General features: G+C 44.3%; 1 pseudogene across 1 annotated transcript; it reads right to left on the bottom strand.

Annotated features, from left to right (window-relative positions):
* Positions 1 to 5,852: 5,852 nt before the first annotated feature.
* On the bottom strand, positions 5,853 to 6,760 carry LOC308523675 (casein kinase II subunit alpha'-like; annotated as a pseudogene). The gene has a single exon. The product of its transcript is annotated as a casein kinase II subunit alpha'-like (transcript).
* Between the last annotated feature and the right edge of the window lie 2,848 nt (positions 6,761 to 9,608).

The raw sequence follows: 9,608 nt of genomic DNA, 5'->3' as shown, positions 1-9,608 counted from the left end.
TCTTTTATTATTAAAGATATATATATCTTTATATATATAAAGAGGGAGGGAGGGTGGGAGAGAGAGGAGAGAGACAGAGAGAGAGACATCAATTGGTTGCTTCCCGCACCAATCAAACCCTGATCAGGGCCAGGGATCGAACCTGCAAAGCAGGTAGGTGCCCTTCATTAGGAATCAAACCTACAACCCTCTGGTGCATGAGCCAACGCTCTAACCACTGGGAACACCGGCCAGAGCAACAGTGTGGCTTCTTTGATCAGAGCAGTTCTCCTGTACACAGTTGAGTAATCATGTATATCTTAATTCCATAATTTTCAATTCTATAAAACAACTATAGAGCAATTTAAATGCCTGTCTTCTGAGAACTTTTGGAATTACAAGGGGCTTTTGAACACTAATTGCCTTTAATCACTTGACATACTATTAAGGCACTCTCCTTAGCAGCTCTCAAAATTCAGTCAAAGCTCCCAGGCATGAAAACAGCTCCCAACTAGTGTGCTGATCGGAAGGTTCATTCATGGGGGAGCAAAGAGACAGGGAGGGCAGCTGTGTCTGAGGCTTATCCAGAAGGGTCTTGAAGATCAGACTTCAAGTCGATGGTTCTACTTCCACCTTCTTCTCCCTCTATCTTGCCTGGAATTTTATTTTATTATTTTGTTAATCCTCACCTGAAAATATTTTTCTATTGATTTTTAAAGAGAGTGGAATGGATGGGGAGAGACACACAGAGAGAAACATTGATGTGAGAGAGACACATCAATTGTTGCCTCCCACACATGCTGGGGCCTGGGATTCATTCTGCAACCTAGGTGCCTTTGACCAGATCCAACCCCGAGGCTCCATCCACTAAGCCAAACCGGCTAGGGCTGGACTTTTACTTTTAAGGTGAAGCAATGTTTTACTATCCAGTGTCCTGACAGTTTTGCTGCTCCTTCCTTCCTTCTTTCCTTCCTTCCTTCTTCCTTCCTTCCTTCCTTCCTTCCTTCCTTCCTTCCTTCCTTCCTTCCTTCCTTGAATTTATTGGGGTTACATTTGTTAATAAAATTATATAGGTTTCAGGTGCCAATTCCGCAACATACCATCTGTACACAGTATTGTGTGTTCACCACCCCAAGTCAAGTCTCCTTCCATCACCCTTCTTCACCCTGGAAGTCTGCAGATTGTTGTCCTTATCCATGAGTTTTTCTCTTTTTTTTTCTCAATCCCTTCACTCCCCCCTCTCCAAGCTCCCCAACTTCCCTAACCCCACAGCTATCAGCCTGTTCTCTATCTATGGGTCTGTCTCTACTTGGTTTGATAGTTCATTTTGTTCATTCGATTCCACATGTCAATGAAATCATATGTTACAACTTGTCTCTCAAAAACCATTTGGGCTTCTCTGCCAGCAGGTGAGCAGCCCACATACCTGCCTGTGCCTGCAGCTGCCGCTCAACGCCCTTCTCACCTGACAGATCTGAAACTCCCACGACCTGAGAAGACAGAAGCAGGTGGGAGTCCGCAGCTCCGCTGTGCTCTGTAAGTAGCCTGTAACAATCCGAGCCAAGGGCTCAGTGACTCAGGTAGCCACACTGGTCTTTTCCATTTGGAACTAGTCATGGTCTCCTTGCCTCCAAATTTCAAATTTTAGAATTTGTTTTGATGTAAACTATAGTGCCTTTAAACATGGGGTTATGATCATGTACATTGTTAATGTTTGCTCTTAAAATTACTTTAAGAAAGTGATACATGTGTGCAAGATTTTTCAGATATCAAATTGAGTCAGTGTGCATCCAGTGAAAGGCGGTCAGAGACAGTTCTTCTATTGGGTTTGCTTCTGTTTTATAACATGTTGCTTTGTTTGCTTATCTTTTCTGAAATAATCTATACAAATACAAGTATATGAATATGTCTTTCTTTTTACACAAATGAATATGTGTATACTCCACATTCTGCAGTTTTTTAGACTTTAAATTAAATTTTGGAGCTAATGCCATAGTGTCAAAATTAAACAATTATATTTTAAACAGATGCATGATATATTTTTGTAAGAACAAACCATTAATTATTTAACTGGCTCCCTATTAATGAATATTTGCTTAGATCCAGACCTATTCTTACAAAGTCATTTTTGCATGAATATCTTTGCATTTAAATGACCATACCTACAGATTAAATTTCCAGACTGAAAACGTCTGGGACAGAGTGTGGTTCATTTAAAATTTAGACTATTAGAATTGGTAAACGAATCCAGCTAAGCAGCAGGATACAAAATAAATATTCAGAAATCAGTTGCATTTTTATATAACAACAATAAACTATTTGAAGGGAAACTAATAAAATGATCCCATTTACAATTACTTCAAAAAGAATAAACACCTAAGAATAAATTTAACCAAGAATGTAAAAGATCTGTACTTGAAAAATTATATAACACTGAAGAAAGATAGTGAAGAAGGTACAAATAAGTGGAAGCATATGCCGTGTCCATGGGTAGGAAGACTTAGCATCATTAAAATGTCCATACTACACAAAACAATCTACAGATTCAATGAAATTCCTATCAAGATACAAATGGAGTATTTCAAAGAACTAGAAAAAATATTCTACAAATTTACATGGAACCATAAAAGACCCCACACAGCAACAGTGATCTTGACAAAGAAGAACAAAGTTGGAGGAATCACGCTATCTAATAGCAAACTATACTACAAGGCCATAGCAATCAAAACACCATTGTACTGGCATCAAAACAGACATATCAGTCAATGGAACAGAATAGAAAGCCTAGAAATAAACCCACACCTTTATAGTCAATTAATATTAGCAAAGAAAGCAAAAACATACAATGGGCTAAAGATAGTTTATTCAATAAATGGTGTTGAGAAAATTAAACAGATGTGTGCAAAAAATAAAACTAGACCAACTTTTATACCAATCACAAGAATAAACTAAAAAATCGGTTAAAGACTTAAATGTTGGACTTAAAACCATACAAATCCTAGAAGCATTTGTAGCATTTAACTTGTTTGGGTCTATTGCCTCTTATGAAAATCTAAGGGAGTTGAAATTTATGAAGTTAAAGATTTCATCTTATACTAATTACCTCTCTGACTTTATGCTTCTGTTCTTTACTGCAAATATATACCTATATATACACAGAATAGATGGTTATTATAAAAGAGAAGAACTCAGACTCATTGGATTTCATTCAGTTGATTGAAGAGAATGAGAAGGGCATGAACAGAGGAGGAAGAGAAACAAGCCAGGGCAAAGTGGCCTTGACCAATGTAGAGTGACCAAGAGGGTTCAATAACTAAACCAGGACTCCCTGAGTTCAGCAGAGGGAAGTTCAAAATTACACACAGTCTTCATAAAACACACTTGATAAACAATGTGGAGGTGGACATGAGAAATGGGAAGAAGCAGAAATCAAGTCTTTACAAAGCCAAAGTCGAGAATAATAATTTTTGTTTTATATGGATCTTGGCTTATTAAATACTGGATTATATTCATAAACCTCTACTAGTCATTGTGATTACTCAGGCGTCTCAGAGACAGAACTACAAGGACGAGGGGAAGAGAATGAAACCAGACAGGACAGAACACAGGGACAGAACACACAGGGATGAGGAGGTGGCAAGCCCTCGTCAGTGCTGAGGCCCTGGGTGCCTTGGGCACCCCCACCAGCTCTGGCATTTGATAAGGCTGATCTGAGAAGTGGAGAGCAGTGGGCAGTGCCAAGGGAGATGACTGCTGGGATCCTGGCTTTCCTCACTGTTGTGTGCCAAGGAGCCTGAAAACTAGCCAAACAAGAGCAGGGATTCATTAACTGTCTAACTAACCCCCAGGGAGGAAGTGGAGCACCTGGTCTCTCATGGCAGAAGCCAGGACCTGGACATCCAGGGCCCTCAGCCTCCCCGCTGGCTTCCACCTTCCACTGTGTCCTCACTGACTGACCGACTCACTTGCAGGTAGACACACAGTTCCCGTAACACCTAGGGAAGACTTCCCGCAGCCTTGCCACTGCATGAGCTGGACTCACTGCCTGATTCTAGGTCAGAATGATCCTGTAGAAAACCTGTAGTGATCCCTTAACTTAGTTTGCCTCCACCCCCTAAAGCAGAACCTGAGATGGGTGTAGAGTCTCCAGGAAGCAGAAGTGATGGAGCAGGTGAGTGTTACCCAGGAGGAAAAGCCACCAGAGGGTAGGTGATTGCTGATCCTGACCACACACTGGAGCTCAGCTTCCAGAATTTCTCACAGACATGCTCATCCAAGGGAGGGCAAGCTAGAGAACTTATCTGCCACTTTGCACCCTCCGTTGACTGATAGCTAACTTTCCTGCACAGAACCGGTCCTATGGCTTCAGATAAAAACACCCAGGAAAAAAAATGAGAGTCTGGAAGCAAGGTTGTGAGGCAAACGCTGTCCGGACATAGGAAATTGCCCACCACAGCTGGGCTAAATCTTGAGCCTGAATCTCACCCCTGAGTCACAGGGGTGTGAGTCAGCACTGGATGTGTCTGTTACAGCCAGCATGGACCTGATGCCATTGCAGGACAAAGGGCTGGTTTCTAGGAGCTCCTGCAGAAACCCCCTGGTTAGATACAGGAAAGTCACTGGACAGGTAAGCAATCCATGTGGTGGGAAGCAAATAGCCAGCTCATAAAGGACCACAGGCAACAGTTATGGAGTCTAACTTCCGATGGCTTGGGAAAGAAAGACCTGGTCACTGCGGTCCTCTGTAGGTAGCACAGGGCCTGAGAGAATACTGTAGACCACAGTCCTGCAGAAGTTGAGACATGCTCACCTCTGGTTACAGCTCCACGACCAAGAGGAGACACAGGCCACAGCAGGTGAGGCCGATAGTGTGTGAATGCAGCAGGGGTGGAGGAAGTGGTGGAACTGCCTGTGGCTATGCCCAGTATGGGACCCCCAGCCTGTGTGCAGTTTTCAGCTTTGCACCTTCATAGCAACAGGAACAAGGATGTGGTCCGCTACCAGTCATGGGAGGTGGTCAGAGGCTGCTGTGGAGTTTCCTACCTGGAGCAGAGTTGGCCAGGGGGCACAGAATGACCATGCCCGCAGGTGACACACGGGGGCTGCGGTGGAGCCAGCCTGGGCAGAAGATATTCTTTGGGCGTTTATTGCAGTAGTTGTTATTCCATCCTGACATCCAGGCAAGAGCTTTTAAATTAGCACAACTTCGTAAGCATCAACGATGTAAGGAAGCACATTTAGCCCTCTGGGGAAATTAAGCCATTTAACATTACACCCTGACATGCTAATTCCTCAAATAAAAATTCAGCATCTCCTTAAAGGGTGCCTCCCCAGAGCCCATTTCTCTTACAGCCGGGGAACCGGGAATGTCCAGCATATTACACAGCGCATGCTCCACTTCGGTTTGTTTTTTAAAATACGGTCACTCTTTTAATATCTCCTTTTGGTAAATGGTGTGTCAGTACAGACTGCTGATGTGTTGCTAAAACTTGAGCCTGAATCTCACCCAAGGAAACCCAGACTGCAGGGGAATTGACAGGAAGTCAGACAGCCACAGCTTGTTGACCAGAAGGGTTAGTTGAGCAGCAGTCTCCTGTTCAATACAGGTAAATGTGCAACGACTCCTAGTCACTCATCGCTCATGCATTCCAAAGGGAAAGGTCCCTTCATTCCCGAACCGTGTGCATCATCACGCTCCCTGCCAGAGTTTGTTTGTTTGTTTTATTGACAGACTGTTTGGTCTTACCCTTCTTTGTGTTTAGAAGATAAGACTGAAATTTCATATCACACTGTAGTTTTCCTTCAAGATTTGTATTTGTTGGTTGGTGTACCTGGCCAGCATCAACGCCGCATTGCCCATCGCTTTCCAGTCTTCACCCAGCTGCTAGGAGACCCCTGGCAAGTACAGCCCTACCTGCACAGGGCTGGGACGGCTCCTTCACCTTGAGGTAGAAGTATGGGTGCTCTACGGACTCTTGGGCAGTCAGTCTGTTGATGGTCGTGTTGCAGAAGTTTGTCCGGAAAATCTAGGGCCTCAGGGCTGAGGAGGTGTCTGTTCTCATTATGCATAAAGTTTTCCCAGCATTCCCATGAATATCACTGAAGGGTGGATCTAGGTATATGTGATACTTCTTCAAATAGTCATACAGCTCATTTGTATCGTGAACCTCGGCTATTCAGACAAGCTGGTCGTAGTTGTCCTGTCCGTGTAGGGAGGGTTCTCTCTGAAAGATCATGCTTGCTAGCATATAGCCCAAACTCCACATATCCAAGCTAAAATCATGCATCTTGTAGGCCACAAGAGCTCTGGTCCCTTGAAGTACCTGGAGGCCACAGGACATGGCAGTCCTGAGCAAGAGGGCAGAACTCTGCCAGACCCCAGGGTATCAGCCGCTGCTTTTCCTGTTGGTGAGCATCCGTCAGGACATTGGGAGATTTCACATTCCTAAGCACAATTCCCTTGCTGGGCAGTAATCCGGAACTTAAAGTACTTCATCGGTATAAAACCAGATATCACACTCTGTCCGGATCCTGTAAAGTTGCTTAAAATCTATATTATTGATATTGATATATTCAAATACCAAAGCCAGTGTCTTGACACAGAGTACTTCACAGTGTCAATCAATTTAACGATATTTCACAGGATGGTTGTCCAGAATCTTAATCTCTTGTTTTATCTTCTTTATCTTCACTGGTTTAAGACTTTTTACAACCACTCTTTGGTGATGTTAATGGCCTCAAATACTTCATATGCTTTCCCTGGACCAAGTTTTCTAACCATTTACTAGTCACCGAAATTACCCCAGTTTGGGACGTGAGCCTCATAGTACTCAGGGCTCCTCAGGCTGTTCACCACAGCCTAGCCTTGCGCCCTGGAGCCCCTGGAAGGCTGGAAGGGGGTGCCTCAGGGCACCTCAGGGCACCCAGGGCTGTGGCTGTGAGGCCAGGGTCCTGGGGCAGCAGCAGAGGAGGAGGAGCTGGGAGGCAGGTGGGCTGGGGCCGGGCATGGTGAGGCAGAGGGCTGGGCTGTCCTCAAGCTGCAAGACACCCTAAGAGGGGGTGCTACAGTGCCACAGGCAGCAGCCCCTACTGGCCAGGAAAGGAGATGCTCTGTTTCTGAATTCATTTTTTTTTTAAGTCATCACAAAGTTTCACTTTATACATAACCTCTAGATTATTTCAAATATGTGCACTTATCAAATGCTACTATTCAAATCAAACCCTGGGAACTAAAATTCTCTGGGGTTCCTATTGGTTCTGCATTCACAGGTCGCTGTTACAGACCATGCAAGTGGGTGTCTGGAAAGTCACTCTGGAGTGAATCAGGTACACAGCACCCTAACCCTGAGCCTACACAAAGTCCAAAAACTATAGGTCTTTCCTCCCAATCGGCACCATTCCTCTGTCTAGTATCTCACAGTGGGACTGTGACTCACAGTGGGACTGAACTAAACTGAAGCTCTTGTGCGCGGTTTGAGGTCCCTGCTCACAGCAGTCACTTTCTTGACGGTTTGGTTTCACAGATGCCCACGCTAATCTTGCTAGGTTGGATGTTTCTCACCCTTTAGCTTTACAACAGCAAGTGAACAAAAGCAGGGTGCTTCCTATTCTGTAAACATACACTGCTGGGCCTGCCGGGCCTGCCTTCTGTGCTCTGTGGCCCGTTGCAGTGAGTGTGCTGCCCTGGAGCAGAGTTGAGGCTGTGATGAAGACAGCTGTATGCAGCCCATACAAGATGTCAATTGCATCTTATTGTTTGGGAGTAGACAGGATTCGTAGAGACCAGTGCCACACAGGAAAGCATTAACCTAAAAATAAAAAGTCTTTCAAAGTGAGAGGCAACAGATCAAAGAAGAGCTATTTGGGATACACTGAGTCCAGCAGAAGCCCAGATGGTTTTGATGAGGAGACAAAGTCCAGTAGGCATCAGTCCGGCCGTCCTAACAACTACTTTCTTGTTATCTTCACAAACAGTTCTTTGGGGCACAGTGTTACTTTAGGCCTGGTCCAAAGGTTACTTTGCCATGTTTTAACATTCCACAGGTTTGAGGCATAATATGTGCAAGGCAATTCCTCTGATATGGCAACTCCAGCTCCTTTTTTTTTTTTTTTTCACAGAAGAAAAGACAAATGCTTTGGGGTCAGATAACCAAGAGTGGTTTAGCAGAGTGCACAGGTCTGGTCCTGTGATAGCCCAGATGTTAATGGGGAATGAGTTAAGGACAGGAAGCACCCTATACCAGTAAGTAAGGTGTCAACAGGCAGAGCTAGAAATTAGCAGGAGTCTGATGTTGACAAAAGTCTCTGTCCTGACAGGCAAGAAGCAGGATTGCTACAAAACGGAGAAAGGTTTGGTCCTATCATTGGGCCCATCTCAGTTTGTTCAGGGCTTAGTGGCTTCCCAGGATGCAGAAGTGGGAAAATCCTGGCAAATCCAGACTCCTAAGTTTTAAGGTCAGCAACCCAGGCAGAAATACTAACCCAGAGCAAAGAGCTCTCCTTTTCGCCTGGGAAGCCCAGTATGGCTCCTGGATTCCTGCAGGCAAAGCTGTGCTCCCACTTTAGCTAGTGTCCTTATCCTCACAGAACTAAGGTCATGGGATTATTTTAGAAGAGTTTATTTTGGAAAGCAGCTACTCTAATTGCCTCCCTTTTAGGCCATTATCCTTATTTTAAAGCCTGAGGTTAAGTGTTTTATTCCAGGTCAACAAAGCTAAGTAGTGGTAGAGTCACACAGTGATAGAGTGGAAAACTAAATGGTTCCATTTCCACTCCTGTGTTCTTTGTGCTGTAACCTTCCATCTTATAATGTACTAGAGGCCCAATGCGTGAAAATTCATGCAAGAATAGGCCTTCCTTCCCTCTGGCACCTGGGACCTGGGCTGACTTCCCTCCAGCCCCGCCTTCCTCAGGAAGGACATCCGGAATGACATCTGGTCTAATTAGCATATTACCCTTTTATTATTATAGAAGCTCAGTATGGGGCTCATCTGAATGCTGGGTCCATGGTGTTGAGGGCAGAAGCAAAAGCCTGCTTACCACTTCTGGTTCCCTCCTAGTTCCTAGCCAACACTTAGCAATACCAGGCAGTTCTTAAAGACTGGGGTGGGTTGTTTAAGTAATGAACATTAAATACACATGGAAAGAAAAAACAGTGAGGAAGGGATACTTGGAGGTTGTGGCTCTTGAAACTTGAAACTGAGCATAGTATTGTAATTTATACAGTGGGTAGGTAACACTTGGGATGTGGGTTCTATTTGAAAAGTTGAGGTGGGAAACGCAGAAAGAGTATGATGTAGAAAGAGGATTTAGGGTTGAAAGGTCATGTAGTCATGGCAGAGAGATAGGGGTATTGAAATTGGTATGCAATGCAGTAACTGGTCCCAGCATTCCCTACTGTAGATCCTTGCTGCATACATTCTGAAAACTTGTTCTCAGAACCCCATTTTTAGGGGCTGGCTCCTACCTTCTGTTGCTATCTCTTAATTAAGTATATATTAATCTTCTACTGTGTGCCAGGCATTGTACTGGCACTGGAGGTACGCAGGCAAAGAAGTCATAGTCCATGTCTATAAGAGCTCTCATTGTAGATGAAGGAGGATTTAAGTCTGGGATCAATAAATCTTTGC

Source organism: Myotis nattereri, assembly GCF_964212035.1.
Source record: "Myotis nattereri genome assembly, chromosome: 8".
In the NCBI taxonomy this organism is placed as follows: Eukaryota; Metazoa; Chordata; class Mammalia; order Chiroptera; family Vespertilionidae; genus Myotis; species Myotis nattereri.
Note: the sequence above shows the minus strand (reverse complement) of the source record. Positions and strands in the feature narration are given on the sequence as shown.